At 33.6% G+C, this 7,388-nt stretch overlaps 1 pseudogene; it reads left to right on the top strand.

The window, feature by feature from the left end:
• The first annotated feature begins 5,942 nt into the window (after window positions 1–5,942).
• Window positions 5,943–6,666, top strand: LOC150035091 (uncharacterized; annotated as a pseudogene).
• The last annotated feature ends 722 nt before the right edge of the window (window positions 6,667–7,388 follow it).

Raw genomic sequence — 7,388 nt, 5'->3', positions numbered from 1 at the left:
CCTGGACAACTGCAACACACATGTGGGGGAAGAGCCTTAACTATCACTCTATCTACTTTTACAAAGAGCTTCATATTTATCCCTCTCCACAACCCTTAAACTTCAAATATGTGACAAAGAAACCTCTCTCAAATGTGAGCATACTTTAGGCCATGGGCTGAAGTAGTTGTGGGTCATCGCCAACAGTCTTCCACGAATGACTAACAAGTATCAAGAAAACAATGAAAAACAGTAGTGATTTAAAGCAAGAGAATGATGGTAAACTTAAACATCAATATCTTGTGATTGGAATTAATGCATAGTGAAATAGGGCAACAACTAAAATTTAAGAAAATAGATGACCTCTTGAAATTTCTTAAATTTTGTTTGAGACCCCCACAACACAGTTCAATCTCTTTGATTTCTCTCTTGATTCTGCGATAAAATCATACATCAAATGTTATTTAGGTCATGCATATAAAACCTTGAGTCATCATGAAAATTCTAGAAAGAGACCCTTAAACTCTTTCGTAGAAGGCAACCACACGTTTAACATTCTCATTAATCGCTTCATCAAGTCTATCATAATAGACCATTCAAAATTGAGTTATGAAGACTTTCTAGATCATCCATCAATTTTATACCAATAGGGCCACCTAAATAAAAAGATATGGTTAACTATAAGGGGTGTTTGTTTCAATGGTTGGGCTTGGATCACTATCCCAATAGGTTACCTTTTTTCTTTTGCTCTTTTTTTTTTTTTTTTTTTATTTATATAATTTAATTTAGGAAATTTGCCATCTGACTTTTGGACATCACCTCTGGTGACTGTCGCCACCTCTAGAGACCCTTGTCAACCAACTAGTCACCACTTCTAGTGACCTTGCCAACGAACTTTTTATTGGATTTGTCTATCGTAAAACTCACAGTTTGTAATCTTTAAACTTATTATGTTTATAATAAAGTTGTCATTGAGGTTTATTCAATAAAGTAGTTATTGAATATATGACTTGCTTTTTTCATTTTAGAAAACTTTAAATCAATAAACTAAGATCCATGGCTATAACATGATTACTTGGACTTTATGTAGCAACATAAAAGTGGATCAAATTCGAGTAAAGAGTCTAAACGGTCTATAGTGTATGGATAAGGTTGTGTACCTTATTCTGGAGATATATCTGATGCAGCCCACTTTGTATGTAGTACAAACAATGTGATCCTAAATTGTTCATGTGGAGACATTCGAGTAGGGGCGTCCTGTGCAAAGAGTTTGTATAAGACCGAACCAAGAAATAAGTCACTCTTACTTTATAACGTTGTTTACTACTTAAGACTGACTATTTCAAAGCGATGATCTAGGTAACATGACCTTAATCCTGAGCTAATTGTGAACTCTTACTTATTTGGGTTATCTTTAGATTTGCATGAGTGAGGGTTGGCTCATCAGGGCCGACTCAATAAACCCCACATTTTAGGGGTAAGATCGAGTAGATAATTAGGGACATAGAGTGCAGAATGGAATTCATTCCTACTCGCTTTCTGGGCTAGTAGAGAGGTTGTTCCCTTAAATGTTGACTCCAGGTCTTGAACAAAGGGTCCCATCCTCTCGTTGGCTCGGGAAGGACTCGGTTTGGTGATTGGATCACAAACCAATTGTTCATTAGAGGATCAGTGGGACTTAAAAAGCAATATGTAATCTTGGGGATAAAAACAGCTTTTGACTCAGCCATTATTACAAACAAACGTAAAAATGGTTGACTTACTAATTATTGTTATATCAAGTGGACAGAAATATATACTATAAGGGGAATGAAACTACTGGGTTTTAGTGGAGTGACCCGATAGTTAATGAATGTTGGTTAATTAGGTTAAATAGTTTAGTCGATTAATCTCGGATCGTTGGAGCCCATGATTTGTAGGTCCATTAGGTCCCCCTACTTGCTCATATCAAACTAAACCTTAAAACAGTGTGACAAACGAGTTCGAAGTTTTCGAATTTGGTTTTTGGAGTAAAGTGTTGAATATATCCAATATATTTAACCTAATGTTTAATTATGAATTAAACATATATATAGAGAAAAAATATTTAAATAAGATTTGAATATCGAAATTTTCTAAATAAGGTTTAAAAAATGGTCAATTAGGATTGATCGGGATTAGTGTGGTTTTAATTACTTAAAATTTTTAATTAATTGTTTAAATTACTTTTAAATTAAAGAGGCCATAATTGGATTGAAATTCAAAATTGTAGACTAAGTCAAAATTAGATAAAAGTCAAAATGTTGACTTTTGACTTTAAGAGTCAAAAAGTTGGAATGTTGACTTTAGACTTTGAGAGTCAAACTTTGACCTCTCGACCAACTTAGTAGGAAAATCCAAGATTGATTCTAGTGGAAAAATCCAATATTTGTTATTGCTAGGTGTTGATTCCACTTGAATGATATGATATACAAGCATGCAACGGAAGCAAGCAGAATCAATAAGCGCTCTAATTACATTTAATTTGAGTTCATGCTTTTGTAGAAAATCACAAGTGGGTTTCAAATAAACATACCTTTGATGAATTCTTCCAAATCCAAACTGCTCTTTACGTCAATTCAACTCCAAATCATTAGTGAGTCACCAAGAGATCTTCTCTACTATTATCAGCCTTGAATTTGAATGGTAGAACTCGAATTTAAGTGAATTTATGAGGTAAAGTTTCTGGGTTTGAGAGGAAGAAGATGAAGCTTGCAGAGAACCTTTTTTTAGCAACAAAAGTCTGATCTTCTTCAAAATTCAGGAGTTTTTAATCACCATCAGCATGCAAGCACTTCAGAAGATTGACAAATCCAACAGTTGCTTTAAGTTGATGGTGGGATTTGTGTGAATTTGCATGGGAGACACCTTATGCTTGGAGGAAAAAAATGGGAAATTCCCATGTTAAAGCTCAATTTCCATTTCAAATCAATTTTCTTTTAATTAATTCTATAATTAATCAAATTTTTACTTAATTAATCCTCAATTAATAAAATCTAAAATTAAAAAATTCAATTTCTCAAATTGAATTTAAAATTAGAAATTAATTTGATTTTTAATTAATTAAATATATTTAATTAATCAATTTAATATCAAATATTAAATTAATCACACACTTAATTTTAAACATGAATCCTATTCATGTAAATAATATTTAAATCAATATTATAAACTCTCCAACTTTATTTAGTTTCAACATATTAAATATTAATTATATCAAATATAATTAAACAAACTCTAATTTGATTTCAAAGAAGCAAAAACTTGTCAACAAATTGACAATTGAAATGGGAACTTGAAGGAGATCAAGTTGAATCTGAGTTGTTTGTGAAGAATAATGTAGAAAAGACTTTGAAGAAGAACATGAAGAAGAAGTTATCAATGCTATGACTGAAACAAAAAAGGAATATTGAATCTCTAGACCTGAATGATAAAGATTTGAAAAGAACCAAGCCCCATCACTTGAGGAACTGCCAACACTGGAGTTGAAACATTACCGACACACCTGAAATATGCATACTTAGGGAAAGACAACAAGTTATCAGTTATAATATCTTCCTAATTGAACACCTTTGATGAATAATCTTTAAAGAAAGTGCTCAAACGCCACAACAAGGCCATTGGATGGACCTTGGCAGACATTAGAGGTATAAGTCTATCATATTGTATTCATAAAATTCAACCAGAAGAAGGGCACACGGGGACTATTCAATGTCAACGAAGACTAAAACCTATAATGAAAGATGTCGTGAATTAGGAGATCAATAAATGGCTCAACGCAGGAGTTATTTATCCGGTAAGCCCTATCCAATGTGTGCCTAAGAAAGGGGGCATGACTGTAGTTACTAATAATGAAAATGAGTAGATACCTACCAGAACAGTGATTTGGTGGCGAATTTGCATGGATTATAAAAAGCTCAACGCCACTACCAAGAAGGATCATTTCCCCTTACCTTTCATTGATCAGATGTTGGTAGATTTGTACGTGGAGATTTTCATGGTTACTCAGCTTATAATCAGATAATGATTGCACTTGAGGACTAGGAGAAGACCACCTTCACCTGCCTATATAAAATTTTTGCATTTTGTCACATGTCGTTCGACTTGTGCAACGCACCTGGTACCTTCTAGAGGTGCATGATGGTGATTTCTTTAACTTCCTAGAACAATCTGTGGAGATTTTCATGGACCACTTCTATGTTTTTTTACATTCTTATGACGAGTGCTTGATCAATCTAGAGATTGTACTCAAGAGATGCAAGGAGATCAACCTTGTGTTGAATTGGGAAAAATGTCACTTTATGACGATAGAAGGGATTGGGCTTGGGCACAAGGTCTCTCAGAAAGGTTTGGAGGTAAACCCTGCCAAGGTCGATGTGCCAGCAAAATTGCCAGGCTTTTTGATATTAAAACATTACAAAGCTTTTTGGGACACATTAATTTTTATCAACGCTTTATCAAAGGATTTTTCCCATCTTGCCAAGCCTTCATGCAACTTACTCAGACTCACACTACAAGAAAAAGCACATTTCTTGATGTTTTCAATGTTAAATACTCGACGTTTTTATGAAAAAATGTCAAGAAAGAGGTGGTTTTAAAGAGAAAACGTCAATAATTGATTTTAAAAAGTAGGGGTTGTATATTTTTCCTGGAAAATACAGACTTGACGTTTTAAAAATGTCAAGTTCAATTAATAGATTCTTGATGTTTTAAAAACGTTAAGAATTGTAGAATATATAGGGTAGCGTTGCAACGTTACATATTTTGACGAAAAAATGAAAACGCGTGCGCCTCATGCACGCAGCGTTGCTACGCTCTCAATGGCGTTTCAACGCTACGGGATTTGATGAAAAAATTTTGTGCCTTTTGAACAGCGTTGCAACGCTCTTTTAGTAGTGTCGCGACGCTATCAGACAGATTTGAAAGAAATTCCAGCAGTCGATTTTCAGTCTATCCTTCACAACGCTTTTAATCGATTTTTTACGCAATACACTCAATATCTTCTTGGTTTTTCACTTCCCTTTGATGCATCTTTGTTATTCCATCAATCTTCAAAAGATTCTTCATTGAGGTAAGTAGATTTGAGACATGCTTTCAAAGTTAGGGTTTAATCTTGATTTTCTTTTTTAGATTGGGTTTAAGTCTTGATTTTCTTGGTTTGATTAGGCTTAATCTTGATTTTCTTTTTAGATTAGGTTTAATTCTTGATTTTCTTGGTTTGAGGCATGAAGTTTCAAAGTTAGGGCTTGATTTTCTTGGTTTGAGGCATGAAGTTTCAAAGTTAGGGCTTGATTTTCTTGGTTTGAGGCATGAAGTTTCAAAGTTAGGGCTTGATTTTCTTGGTTTGAGGCATGAACTTTCAAAGTGAGGGCTTGATTTTTTTGGTTTGAGGCTTGAACTTTCAAAGTTAGGGTTTAATCTCTCATGTATATTCTTGAATCTCGTAATAAACTCTTGTTTCATATTGTTCTTGAATGAGATTGAATTTTAGAGAACTTGCCAAAGTTGGGATTTCCACTTTGCCAAAGTTAGGGCTTCAATTTTAGAGAACTTACAAGAACTTGCTACTTTTCTTTAATTAAATGCTTGCCAAATTAGATATGTCAATGTGTCTAACTTGTTAGGGCTTTATGAACTGAGTAATTCTTTGCCAAAGGTTCTATTTTTAGTTATTAGAATTATTATATATTTAGCACATTAGAGCATGTGCACACCTTGGGTTCAATTTTTTGAGGTTTGATTACACCTTTGGTTCAATTTTTTTAGATGTGTTTGTCTTTGTTCTCTTATTTTCCTAAAAGTTCTTTGATTTGTCTCATTTTCTTGAGGTTGGAATGTTGTAGAGCTAGAAATGACAAGTTATATGTATTGGGAACTTTGTTTTCCATTACTTGTTTTTTGAAGTTGATCATTGTTTATCATCTTTTTTTACTAGATTTACAATCATGGATAAATCATGGGTGTATAAGAGTAAGTTATCGAAAGATTATGAATTGGGTGTGAAATACTTCATAAAATTTGGATTTTCTAATACAAATAGCTCATATATTAGTTGTCCTTGTTTAAAATTTGAGAATTGTGAAAAGCATAGTAGCAAGGATATTAGAGATCATTTATATGTTAATGGGATTGATGAAAGTTATAAATTTTGGTTTTGGCATAGGGAAAAACTTCCTAACTTATCATTTTGTGGAGAATCTTCTAAGTTTGACACCCATATGTATGAAGAGGCTGATGTTGGAAGTTTAAAAGAAATGGTTGAAGTTTCTCACAAGGAATATTCAAGAAATCCGAATGGATTTGAGAAGTTTCTTAATGATGCTGAAAAACCATTATACGAAGGGTGCAAAAAATACAATAAATTGTCTACATTAGTCAAATTGTATAATTTGATATGGATGGAGTGATACTAGTTTTTCAGAACTACTCTAAACCTTAAAGGAAATTTTGCCCACTAGCAACGAGCTCCCAAATTCAATGTATGAAGGAAAGAAAACTTTAGGTGCACTTGAAATGGAATATGAGAAGATTCATGCATGCCCTAATGATTGTTGTTTATATAGAAAAGAATATGCAAATGCAATTGAATGTCCTGAATGTGGTGAATCAGGGTGGAAAAACGGGAAGGATACAAAATGTAGTAAAAAAAACAAATATCTTCAAAAGTGATATGGTACTTTCCATCAATTCCACAATTCAAAAGGCTTTTTAGAAGTATTGATTGTGCTAAAAACTTGACTTGGCACATTGATGAAATAATTGTAGATGGTAAGTTATGACATCCAACAGACTCTCTGGCTGACTCTAAGTGGCCAGACTTTGGTTCTGAACCTAGGAGTCTTCGTTTAGCATTGTCAGCCAATGGAGTAAATCCGCATGGTAAAATGAGTTCTAAATATAGTTGTTGGCCTGTAATGTTGGTTATTTATAATCTTCCACCATGGTTGTGTATGAAAAGAAAGTACATGATGCTATCAATGTTGATTTTGGATCCAAAACAACCAAGGGATAACATTGGCACATACTTAGCACCACTAACTGAAGATTGAAAACTTTTATGGGAAAGTGGTGTTGAATGTTACGATGCTTATCGAGAAGAACTATTCAACTTACGGCCTATTTTGTTGTGGACAATCAACGATTTTCCTGCATATGGCAACCTAAGTGGATGTTGTGTGAAAGTGTATAAGGCGTGTCCAATTTGTGGAGACAATACGTCTTCTATAAGATTGAAATATGAGGAAAAAAATGGCATACCTTGGACATCGAAGATTTCTAGCACAAAATCATCTGTACCGGCACAAAAAAAGTCGTTTAACGGTCAAAAGAAACTTGGTACAATTCCAGAACCACTATTTGAGAAGGCTATATATTTAAAAATCAAAGATCTT

Source organism: Benincasa hispida, chromosome 7, assembly GCF_027475165.1.
Source record: "Benincasa hispida cultivar pf3 chromosome 7, pf3_genome.v1.1, whole genome shotgun sequence".
Taxonomy (NCBI): Eukaryota; Viridiplantae; Streptophyta; class Magnoliopsida; order Cucurbitales; family Cucurbitaceae; genus Benincasa; species Benincasa hispida.
The sequence above is the reverse complement of the archived record's forward strand: the minus strand, read 5'-3'. Positions and strand labels throughout refer to the sequence as shown.